Below are 12,767 nucleotides of genomic sequence, written 5' to 3'. Positions count from 1 at the left end.
ATTCCCCCTGCCAAAACTGAAATGAGCACAGCACAGAGATCCGCATGCGAGCTCCTTGTCTAAGCTCCCGTTCTAATCACTGGAGATGGAGGCTGGGAGTCAGTTGCTCACACACAAAGACTCGATGACAGTAGAAGAGACATCGGTTATCCCAGGCACGTACCAGTTTCTGCTTGCTCTGATGGAGTAACTGGAAGCCCTGAATCCTCCTAGAACATCAGGTGGGCGCCAGGTTGCAAAATACCTTGGTCATCTGCAATGATGCTATGAAGCTGAGACTAATGAAATTCCAGTGTTACAAACAGCAGTTCTAGTCCAGTTCAGACTCTTGATTTAATGACACAGAAATAGGCTGGCAGGGCTATTTCAAATGCCAGGGGTGTCCAGCACAACCACCTGTCTCTACCAGATCCATCCTGGGACCTAAAGGAAACCCATGCCCCTTTGGAGTGATTGCTGGGCAAGTGCCCCAGGGCATCTCGGGTTTCCTACATGTGCCCAAACAAATGAATTCCAACACTTCCTTTAGGCAAAGCCCCTCCTGTCTCCATTCAAGTGTGCTGTATACATGGGAGGCACATCACACCAGGGCCTCCGCTCTAGGCTCTGTACTCACAAACCCGTCTAGCTCTCTGCCCCCTGAACACTTTTTCACTCTGCTATACAATTGATCTCATAGCACAAAGCGCAGCCATTGGTCTAGCACTGGCCAATCAGTCAAGGTTGCACAAGTGACCATACAAGAAAGAAGAGCAGCCACATGACTACCGTGGACCTGTCAAGCCCTGAGGCACAACTGACCCCACCAGCACAGCCTGCACCAATGGCCATAGCACTGCCCTGGGAGAAACTGAGGCAGAAGTTACCTCACAACCACACACATCAACCATGTGACCAGCACTGTCCCATCAGGCACTGGGGCACAGACACCTCACAAGCAGAAGCAGCAGCCATGTGACCAGTGCTGGCCTATGAGGCCCTCATGCATGAGTGACCTCACAGTCACAGGCACCAGCCCCATGACCAGCACTGTCCCATCAGCCATGAGGCACAAGTGAGCTCACAACCACTAAGAGCAGCCATGTGCACAGCACTGGCCTATGAGGTCCTGAGGCTCAAGTGACCTCACAAGCACAGGCAGAAGCCATGTGACCAGTGTTGGCCTATCAGACACTGCTGCACAAGTGATGTCATAATACCCAAACAGTAACCACATGACCACCACTGGCCAATCAGGCAATGAGGCACAAGTGACTTCACAACAACTGACAGCAGTCACATGATAGCACTGCCCTATCAGGCAGTGAGGTACAAGGACCTCACAACCACAAGCAGCAGCAATGTCCATAATAGTGGCAACAAGGGCTGCAGGCACAAGCGACCTCACAGCCACAGATACCAGCCAGGGGCTTAGCATGGTCCGAGGAAGGACGGAGGCAGAAGTGACCTCACCACCACAAAAAGCAGACAGGTGCCGGGCACTGGCTCATCAGGTGCTGGTGCAGAAGCCACCTCACAACCAGAGACACCATCCAGGGGCCTACCACTGGCCTCTGAGGGCCTCAGGCAGAAGTGACCTCGCAAACACAAACAGCACCTGTAGGCCTGGCACTGCCCTGTCAGGGTCTGAGGCAGAAGCGACCTCACAAGCACAAACGCAGCCACGGGCCTAGTGCATGGCTGTAAGTCCCTGGTGCACAAGTGACCTCACAACCACAACGAGCAGCCAGGGGCCAAGCATTGCCCCATCAGGGACTAAGGCAGAACCGACCTCAGAACCGCAAACACAACCCATGGGCCTAGCATAATCCTGCAAGTCACTGGTGCACCAGTGACCTCACTACAGTTAACATCAGCCACATGACCAGCACTGTCCTATCCAGCACTGGTGCAGGCCTGACCTCACAAACAACAGCCACATAACCATAGCTGGTCTATGAGGCACTGAGGCACAAGTGACCTCACATCCAATAACAGTAGCCACGGCCATGACTCTGGCCTATCAGGGACTCATGAAGAACCAACCCCACAAGCTCAAAAAAGCCACATGACCAGCATTGTCCTGTCCGGCACTGAGGCACAAGGGACCTCACAACCACTAACAACAGCCTCGGGCCTAGCACTGCCTGCCAATAGGTACAGAGGCAGAAGTCAACTTACAACAAGTAACAGCAGCCACGTCACCAGCACTGCCCCATCAGGCACTGAGGCACAAGGGACCTCAAAACTACTAACAACAGCCCTGTCGCCAGCACTGGGTCATCAGGCACTGAGGCACAAGGGACCCTGTATCAGAACCAGCAACAGCATGACCATCACAGGCACAAACAGCAGTCACGTGTCTCCTTGCTGCCTGCCATTTACAGGTGCACAGGTGGCTTTACACTGTGTATCAAAGGACTTCGCTTGCTGCTTGCAGATCCTGTTCTGAGGAAGCAGTGACTTCACAGTCTTCATCAAAGCCATGTGCCACCCACTGGCCTATCAGACCGTAAGGCAAGTGTGACCTCACAAGCAGAAACAGAAGCCATGTTCCTACCATTGGCCTCTCACATACTGGAACAAGGGTGACCTCACACTCCACATTGAAGGCATGGGCTTGCTGCTGAGGCACACCAACGTCAGAAACCCAAACAGTGCTAATCTCTACACTACTGCTCCATCAGGTGCTCACGCAGAAGTGAGCTCTGAACCAGAAACAGCAGCAAGGGCTCAGTTTTTTCAGTAACAATGAGCTCAGATTCTGCATTGAAGCCATGTGCTTGCTGCTGGCCGATCAGGCACTGAGGCACAAGGGACCTCCCAAGCATGAAAGCAGAAATGTGCTTGATGCTGTTCCTTGAAGCAAAAGTCACCTCACCAGTACAAAAACAACAAGGTGGCTGCTGGTGGCCTAGTCAATACTGAGGCCCAATAACTTCACAAACACAACCATCAGCAATATGCATTGAGCTGGAGTGTCACCTGCTGAGGCTGAAGTGACCTCACAGGCAGCCATGAAGCCATAGAGCTGCTCCTGGCCTGTTTGGGACTCAGGCACAATTGACTTAACCAGGCACAAACAGCAGCCATGTCCATGCTGATCACCAATCACATACTGATGCACAACTGACCACAAAAGCACAAACAGCAGCAATGGGCCTGCTCCCCGTTTACAAGACGCTGAGATACAAGGGACCTCACCACCTTCCCCAAGTCAGGTTGGTCTAACAGGTTCAGAGGCGCAGCTCACCTCACAAGCACAAGTGGCATCTACGTGCCTGCTGCTGGTCTTCCTGGGACTGAGGCATAAGTTACCTGAGAATTGCAGACCTTCACAGAGCAGAAGCTCACCTGGGCAACTCTGATGGCCCTTGATTATGCTGTTAGCACTCCAAACATAACAGTCTTCTGCAAACAGCCTTCATCTCCTGCAAGACTCTCTCCAAGTCATGGACATCTCCACTCTCTCACACAGGGCACATACCACAAAAAGGAACAATTGGTCCGGCCTTTCTTTTAGTACCATCAAGTCAGAGCCGTGAGCCTTTGCCCTGGAGCACCTACACAAGGACAGCAGGATGCCACTTCCATGTGTTGTGCCTGGCTAGAGAGATTGGCTGAGGGAGCAGCTTCACTGGAAAGGGTGTCTGACACTGACAGATCAACTCAGCACTGCACCAGCCATCAACCTCATACCAGACCTCTGCTATGCCAGCCAGTCTACAAACACACTGTCTCTGCCCCACACAGCTGGCTGGTCGGCTAGATACAACCATGTGCCAGCAAGGAGAATTGCGTGCAGGACACTCACCACCTGCACACTCCCCAGCCACTGCTCTGCTCGCTGCCTCCCCTTGCCACCTCAGCCCAAAAGGGAAGCTCTTGCACTCACACTCAAGGGTGGCCAAGGCACTCTAGGCTCACAAGGCATGTGCAAATGATCAGCACAAGAGCAGGAACAGAGCTGGCTCCTTGGACAATGTTACTATTTTCAGAGGGAAAGATCCTGTTTCCTTTGGGCAGAGCAGGCTGCTGCTTTCCACCTCCATCCCCTCAGGAACCTCCACCTCAGGATGGGGATTTTGTTTAGGAATATGAAAACTGTTGGGCCTTGGCTATCTTGCAGGATTATGAAGAACTGAAGTAAGCAACAAGCCGTTCAAAGGTCACCAAGGAGGAATTCCTTTAGGGCAAGAGGATTAAGAAGATAAGATAAGCAGGCACCTGTGATCATTTACAGGACGTGCATCCAGAAAGGGAGTCAGCACAGCAGCCAATTAGAAACTGAGCAGATGCGTGTGGACAATGCTAGGCAACCAATAGAAATGCTTTGTGAGGCGCGTGGATGCGTGAGCTTGCTGGAAAAGATATATAAGCTAGATAGACAAAGGAATAAAGTTGGATTGAACTTGCATCATATTGATGTGTGTGTTCCTTCCCATCTTGCCAATAATGGGCTACGGCATCTGGTGACCCTGAGGTGATCCTCAGAGACCAACTGGGGTAGGAGTGGAGCCATAAGCGGGCAAGGATCCTGCATAGCCAGCAACAGTAGCCGGGTGCCTGAAGAAAGGCGGATTGTGGCCACAACTGACCGGTGAGTCAGGGAAGCAGGATGGGGTTCGCTGCATCAGTGATAGAGCAAGCGGCAATAGGGAGCCTGTTGAAATTGGCTCGGAAAACGGACACGCAGATAACGAAGTCGGACTTAACTGATTTATTACTGTGGTGTCGAAGAAAGGGGCTTATAGTAGAAGCTCCACAAGTATACAAGTGGGAAGCATGGGAAGGAGTCGGAAAGGAACTGTGGGAAAGCGTGCAAGTGGGATCCAAGGAGGCGCAGTCGTTGGCAAAGATATATTGACCGGTCCGACAGATACTGGAACAGTTGCATGGGGAAGTGGCTGTTGCCGCTGGTATTCGCAGCGCCGTACGAAGTACTAACGAGGAGCAGGAGGGCTCAGGAGATTCAGAATGGACAGCTGTGAGTGGCTCAGGACCTCAGTACAAGGAGGTACCTGACGATGATGACCTCGGGTGTCCCCTGCATGCCTGTCCTGTGTCTGTAGCCGAAAAGGAGGCTTGGGGGGAGATAGATGACGATTTGCCACCCTGGGAAGGGGAGGACCGTCCAGCGTCTACCGCTCCCCCGGCCAATATGGACTCTGATCCAGTAAAGGTCCCGCTGCTGGATGATGAGCCAGGGGACCAAGAGCAGCTGAGAGATTCGTCAAGAGCTCCGCGGCCAAGCCGACAGGATGACTGCCTTGTTGGATCAGATGAAGCGCCTCGACCGGGGATCAGGACAAAGGGACATACAGGCAGCTGCCCATAATTCAATGGTAAAGGGGTGTTGTCATGGTTGCAATTGGTGGTGCATGGCAAGGAGAGGGAACTGTTCGGCTCTGTGGGGAAGGAAGGCAAAGATGAGGCGGTGCCACCTCATGACCCGAATTTTAACCCCACCACACGTTACAGGGTCCTTATAGAGAATACCAAGTTGGAAGGAGAGTATCTATTTACTCCTATGGCCATGCCAGTTACACAAAGAGCGGATGGACCAACATAGGAACCAATAGATAAATAACAATAATAAAAATAAATATATATAAATATGTATTTATAATTTACAATTTATTATAAATATATTCATAATTATAATATTATAATTGTGATTATAAATATATTTATAATTTATAATAATATATAAATAAATATAAAAATAAATAATTTATAATTTATTATGAAAATATTTATAATATTATAAATATATTTATAATTTATTTTATATATATATATATATATATATAAATAAATATAAAAGATAGAAGAAAAGATAGCCGGCACTGTGGCTTATCGGTACCAAGAAAATTTGCCAGTGAGTATAGTCGTTTACAACAAGCATAAAGAGGTCGCAGCTGTGATAGCACAGGTGAATAATCAGAATCGCTTACAGATTTTAGAATGGGTGTTTTTAGCAAGCCATCTGAAAAACAACATTACACAAAGATTTGAAGCTATAGGAACTATCTTGCTTAAGGCCAGGAAGCGTCTCCGTACAATTCAGGCGGACAAGCAATAATCGACTGACATCATCAGAACTTAAAACACCTTTTGGCTGTTTTGAAAAAAGAGGGGGAGCTCAGCCCCTATGATGTAACCTGTAAAGCATGTTATGTCTTAAATTGGCTGAACCCCCGTACAGATGACAAAATACCCATTTTTGCACATTTTTCCAAAAATACCGCTGATTTTTCGTGAAAACAGGTTCCGGCGGGGGTTTTCAATGTTTTCAATCAGCAGACGCAACAATGGGAAGGTCCCAGGGAATTAGTAACCTGGGGAAGGGGATATGCTTGTGTTGTTACAGGGGCTAGAACTATGTGGATACCAGCCAAGTGGGTGCAGCTGTGGCTGACAAAGGAGAAAGCCGAAACAGCAAAGGCATTACAGGGTGCTGAGGCAAACCCAGTTGCCTACAGAAACATGAAGGCGCAGTGGGCTTGGTGGCTGGGATTAACTGGCGTGATTCATGTATGGTCATTAACGAATATTAATGAGAGAGAAAACATATGGGTAACCATAGCTAATACAACAGGTCAGAAATCATTTTGCTAGAGTCCACAGAGACCAGGAGATCCATTTCGAACTTGTCTAGTGGGAGTGCCCGTGTGGCAACCGGGGGAATTTCAAGGGTTTATTGGAAATGAAACATGTCTAAACTTTACTACGGTCAACCAGACGTTGAAAACTCCAGGTTTGACTGATGCACAAAGAGATGGTGGGTGGCAGTGTGAGATTATAAAACAACTAAACTACACATTGTGATCACCCCCAGAAGAATTAGATTTATTAGGATGCGTAAATGCCACAAATGGCACGAGAAACGGATGGGTGCAATTTGAGCCCCTAAATACAGAACTTGACATGCCCAGTAGAACGTGGGCGTCTGTCGAGTCGGGACTGAAGTCAGACAAAGTAATGGGACAAACATACTCCAAATGCAATCTAACTGATAAGCCAGCGCGGCGATTGCTGCCTGGGATCTTTTTGATCTGTGGAGATAGGGCATGGAATAGAGTACCAGCAGGACCAAAAGGGGGACCATGCTATTTGGGGAAATTAACATTATTTCACCCAAACGTGTCGACAGTGGTACAGTGGGCGGATAGCCAAAGGAGTCGTCAGAAGAAAAGAGAATTGCACCAATTAGACTGTAGTGAGGTGGGAGACCCAAAATTTTGGAGTGACCTGAGAACTCTTTTAATGAGCATGGTTTTCCCCGGGGCTACAGCCGTGCGGGCAATGAAAACGTTGAAGCAGTTAGCTTGTTGGACGAAAAATGAACTTAACATGACTTCCGACATTCTAGATTATCTCAAGACGTAGCCAGCGTAAATCATGCAGTATTGCAAAATAGAGCAGCTATAGATTTTTTATTATTAGTGCATGGGCATGGGTGTGAAGAGTTTGAGGGAATGTGTTGTATGAATTTCTCTGATCATTCGGAATCGATCCATAACAGAATAAAGGATTTAAAGGATGGGATGAGTAAACTGAAGGAGGAGAGTTGGGTCTTGGAAAGTTGGTTAAAATCGCTAGGTTTAAGCTCTTGGCTTGCTTCTCTCGTTCATCAATTTATGCTTATGGGATTGGTAGTCCTGATGTTACTTGTACGCCTACCTTGTATATTGCAATGTCTGCAGCAGTCCATGCAGAGGATAGCTGACTCTGTTTTTGAAAAAGGGGGGGAGGTGTCGGGGCCTTGGCTATCTTGCAGGATTAAAAAGAGCTGAAGTAAGCAACAAGCCGTTCAAAGGTCACCAAGAAGGAATTCCTTGAAGGCAAGAGGATAAAGAAGATAAGATAAGCAGGCGCCTGTAATTACTCACAGGATATGCATCCAGAAGGGGAGTCAACACAACAGCCAACTAGAAACTGAGCAGATGCGCATAGGACAATACTAGACAACCAATAGAAATGCTTTGCGAGGCGTGTGGATGCATGAGCTTGTTAGAAAAGATATATAAGTTAGATAGACAAACGAATAAAGTTGGATTGAACTTGGATCATATTGATGTGTGTGTTCCTTCCCAGGCTTGCCAAGAATGGGCTGCGGCAGCAAGGACATGGCTTCAATGCAGAATCTGAGCTCATTGTTGCTGAAGAAACTGAGCCCTTGCTGCTGTTTCTGGTTCAGAGCTCACTTCTGCACGAGCACCTGATAGAGCAGCGGTGTGGAGATTAGCGCTGTTTGTGCTTCTGACGTTGGTGTGCCTCAGCAGCAAGCCCATGAGTTCAATGTGGAGTGTGAGGTCACCCTTGTTCCATATGTGAGCGGCCAGTGGTAGGAATGTGGCTTCTGTTCTTGCTTGTGTGGTCACACTTGTCTTACGGTCTGATAGGCCAACGGGTGGCATGTGGCTTTGATGAAGACTCTGACGTCACTACTTCCTCAGAACAGGATCTGCAAGCAGCAAGCGAAGTCCTTTGATACACAGTGTAAAGCCACCTGTGCACCTGTAAATGGCAGGCAGCAAGGAGACACGTGACTGCTGTTTGTGCCTGTGATGGTCATAGAATCATAGAATCGGTAAGGTTGGAAGGGACCTCTGGAGATCATCTAGTCCACCCCCCCATCCCCCCGCTCAAGCAGCGTCACCTAGAGCTTGTTAGACAGGGTTGCATCCAGGCGGGCCTTGCATTCCTCCTCAATGTTGAGCCCTCAGTGCTCTCTGAACCCAGGTGTGGAGCCTCATCTCATACTGCAGAGTCTGTGCAGCCAAGACAGCTGGCATTTCAGCAGACCTCCAGCCTGAGGCTGTCTCATTACTTGGGCCTCATTTCAAAGCCTCTGCCCCCCTTTTCGGCTTCATGGGGGTTCCTTGTCCAAGTTACTAAAGGAAAGGAAGCGAGGTTACTTTGAGCTCAGGAGGCCTTCAGGACACTCCAATGTTTCTACTTTGTTTCTATAACTTTTTTATTCCTAAACAAAATCCTCATCCCTCCATCCTGAGGTGGAGGTTCCTGAGGGGATGGAGGTGGAAAGCAGCAGTCTGCTCTGCCCAAAGAAAACAGGATCTTTCCCTCTGAAAACAGCAGTGTTGGCCAAAGAGCCAGCTCTGTGCCTGCTCTTGTGCTGATCATTTGCACATGCCTTGTGAGCCTAGAGTGTCTTTTGTGATGCTTCCCCAGGGTGACAGAGTAGAGATGTGCCATGACCTGGAGAGAGTCTTGTCAGGAGATGAAAGCTGTTTATGGAGGACTGGTTTGTATGGCATGATAACAACAAAATCAAGGGCCATGACAGTGGCCAAAGTGAGCTTCTCCTGTGTGTGCTGTGTTCTTCTCACATCAGTTGTGACTCGGTACCACAAAGGCCAGCAGAAGGCATATCGATGCCACTCGCCCTTGTGAGGTGAGTTGTGCTTCTGAACCTGGTAGGTGCCAATCGCGGCAGTGCTAGGCCCAAAGCAGCTGTTTATGGTTGTGAGGTTACTTGTGCATCAGAGCTTGATAGACCTGTGCTAGGTACACAGGTGCTGTTAGTGGCTGTGAGGTCACTTGTGCCTCAGTGTCTGTCAGGCCACTGCCAGGCCCACAGCTGTTGTTTGTCCTTGTGAGGCCACTTACACTGGAGGACACTGCTAGGCCCATGGCTTCTGTTTGTGACTAGGAGGTTAACTAGTGCCTCAGTGTTTGATAGGCCAGTGCTGGTCATGTGGTTGTTGGTTGTAGTTGTGAGATTACTTCTTCCTGAGGCCCTAATTGCCAGGGTTACGACTGTTACTGCTGTTGTGTTTGCGAGGTCACTTGTACAGCAGTGCCTGGTAGGCCAGCTGTAGGCATGAGGTAGATGTTTGTGATTTTGAGACCACTTATGCACCAGTGCCTGACAGCCCAATGCCAGCCACATGTCTTTTGTTTGTGCTTCTGAGGTCCCTTGTGCCCCACTGCCTGACAGGGCAATGCTGGGCCTCTGGCTGCTGTTTGTGGTTGTAAGGCCACTTGTGCCTCAGGGCCTGATAGGCTGCTCCCAGGTAGGCAGCTGCTGTTTGTACTTGGGAGGTCCCTTCTGCCTGAGGAGCAGATAGGCCAGCAGCAGGCCCATGGATGCTGTTTGCTGGTGTGGCTTTTCTGTGCTTGTGAGGTCAGTTCTCTCTGAGTCTCTGATAGGCCAGTGTCATGGCCATGGCTACAGTTAGTGGATGTGAGGTCACTTGTGCCTCAGTGCCTCACAGGCCAGCTATGGTTATATGGCTGTTGTTTGTGAGGTCAGGCCTGCACCAGTGCTAGGTAGGACAGTGCTGGTCACGTGGTTGATGTTAACTGTAGTGAGGTCACTGGTGCACTGGTGACTTGCAGGATTATGCTAGGCCCATGGGTTGTGTTTGCATTTCTGAGGTCGGTTCTGCCTCAGTCCCCGACGGGGCAATGCTCGGCCCCTGGCTGCTCGTTGTGGTTGTGAGGTCACTTGTGCACCAGGGACTTACAGCCATGCACTAGGCCCGTGGCTGCGTTTGTGCTTGTGAGGTCGCTTCTGCCTCAGTCCCTGACAGGGCAATGCCAGGCCTACAGGTGCTGTTTGTGTTTGCGAGGTCACTGCTGCCTGAGGCCCTCAGAGGCCAGTGGTAGGCCCCTGGCTGGTGTCTCTGGTTGAGAGGTGGCTTCTGCACCAGCACCTGATGAGCCAGTGCCCGGCACCTGTCTGCTTTTTGTGGTGGTGAGGTTACTTCTGCCTCCGTCCTTCCTCGGACCATGCTAAGCCCCTGGCTGGTATCTGTGGCTGTGAGGTCACTTGTGCCTGCGGCCCTTGTTGCCACTGATATGGACATTGCTGCTGCTTGTGGTTGTGAGGTCCTTGTACCTCACTGCCTGATAGGGCAGTGCTATCACGTGACTGCTGTCAGTTGTTGTGAAGTCACTTGTGCCTCATTGCCTGATTGGCCAGTCCTGGTCATGTGTTTCCTGTTGGTGGTTGGAGGTCTCTTGTGCCTCAGTGCCTGATACGCTGGTGTTGGTGTTGTGACTGCTCTTTGTGGTTGAGAGGTCATGTGTGCCTCAGTGCCTGATAGGCCAGTGGTGGTCATGTCGTTGCTGTTTGGGTATTATGACATCACTTGTGCATCAGTGTCTGATATGCCAGCACTGTCACATGGCTTCTGCCTGTGCTTGTGAGGTCACTTGAGCCTCAGGGTCTCATAGGCCAGTGCCGGGCACATGGCTGCTCTTAGTGGTTGTGAGCTCACTTGTGCCTCACTGCCTGATCGGCCAGTGCTGGTCATGGGGCTGGTGCCTGTGACTGTGAGGTCAGTCGTGCACGAGGGCCTCATAGGCCAGTGCTGGTCACATGGCTGCTGCTTCTGCTTGTGAGGTGACTTGTGCCCCAGTGCCTGATGGGACAGTGCTGGTCATGTGGTTGATGTGTGTGGTTGTGAGGTCACTTCTGCCTCAGTTTCTCCCAGGGTGGTGCTATGGCCGTTGCTGCGGGCTGTGCTGGTGGGGTCAGTTGTGCCTCAGGGCTTGACAGGTCCATGGTAGTCATGTGGCTGCTCTTCTTTGTTGTATAGTTACTTACATGGCCTTGACTGATTGGCCAATGCTAGACCAATGCCTGCACTATGTGCCATGAGATCCCTTATATATACATTTATTTATACTTGTATGCATTTATTTATACAGTGAGTGTGTGTAATTAAAGAATGAGAAAAGGAGAAGGTGTGCTAGCTTTGTGGATCTACCAGTTAGCACCCATCTCTGTGCAGAAATGAAATAAATATCTCGACCCAGTGTGTCTATTGCTTGCTTGCACACTGGGTAAAAGAATCCAATTTTCGGACAACACCCTGAGCTACTGGCAACACTCTTCCTAATACACCTCAGGAGTCAACTGGCCTTCTTGGCCACAAAAGCACATTGCTGGCTCATGCTCAACTTGTTTTCCACTAAAACTCCCAGGTCCTTCTCTGCAGAGCTGTTTTCCAGTAGCTTAGCTCCCAGCCTGTGCTGGTGCGTGGGGTTATTCCTCCCTAAGTGCAGGGCTCTGTACTTGTCCATATTGAACCTCGTGAGGTTCCTCTCTGACCAGCTCTCCGGCCTGTTCAGATCTCCCCGAATGGCAGCACAGCCCTCTGGTGTATCAGGCACAACTCCCAGCTTGGTATGCCCAGCTTGCCAGGAGCTCCTTGCTCATCCATGCAGGTCTCCTGCCTTTCATTTCCTTTCCTCTACCTCTTTCTCCTTGGGATGCACCGCTCTTGAGCTAGGAGGGAGTGATGCTTGAATACTAGCCAGCTGTCTTGGACTCCCTTCTAGAGCACTAACCCACGGGATTCCTCCAAGTAGGTCTCTGAAGAGGCCAATTCTGCTCTCCTGAAGTCCAAGGTTCCAATCCTGCTTATTGCCTTGCTTCCCCCATGCAGGATCCTGAACTCCACCATCTCGTGGTCACTGCAGCCAAGGCTGCCCCCAGCCTTCATGTCTGCAACCAGTACTTCTTTGCTGGTTAGGACAAGGTCCAGCAGGACTCTCCTCCTTGGTGGCTCCTCCACCACCTGTGTCAAGGTGCTGTATCATCGATGCTGTACAGGAGCCTTCTGGATTGTTTGTGCCAGGGCCTGCAATCATGAGGCTACTTCTAGCTGTCTGTGGCGGACCTCATCGACTTCCTCTTCCTGATCAAGTGGCTTTTAGTAGACACCCAAAACAGTGTCCCCCACATTAGCCTGTTATTTTATCCTCACCCGAAAGTTCTCAACTGCCTCCTCCTCCACCACTAGGCGGAG

This window comes from Rhea pennata, unplaced genomic scaffold (genome assembly GCF_028389875.1).
Source record: "Rhea pennata isolate bPtePen1 unplaced genomic scaffold, bPtePen1.pri scaffold_32, whole genome shotgun sequence".
NCBI lineage: Eukaryota > Metazoa > Chordata > Aves > Rheiformes > Rheidae > Rhea > Rhea pennata.
The sequence above is the reverse complement of the archived record's forward strand: the minus strand, read 5'-3'. Positions refer to the sequence as shown.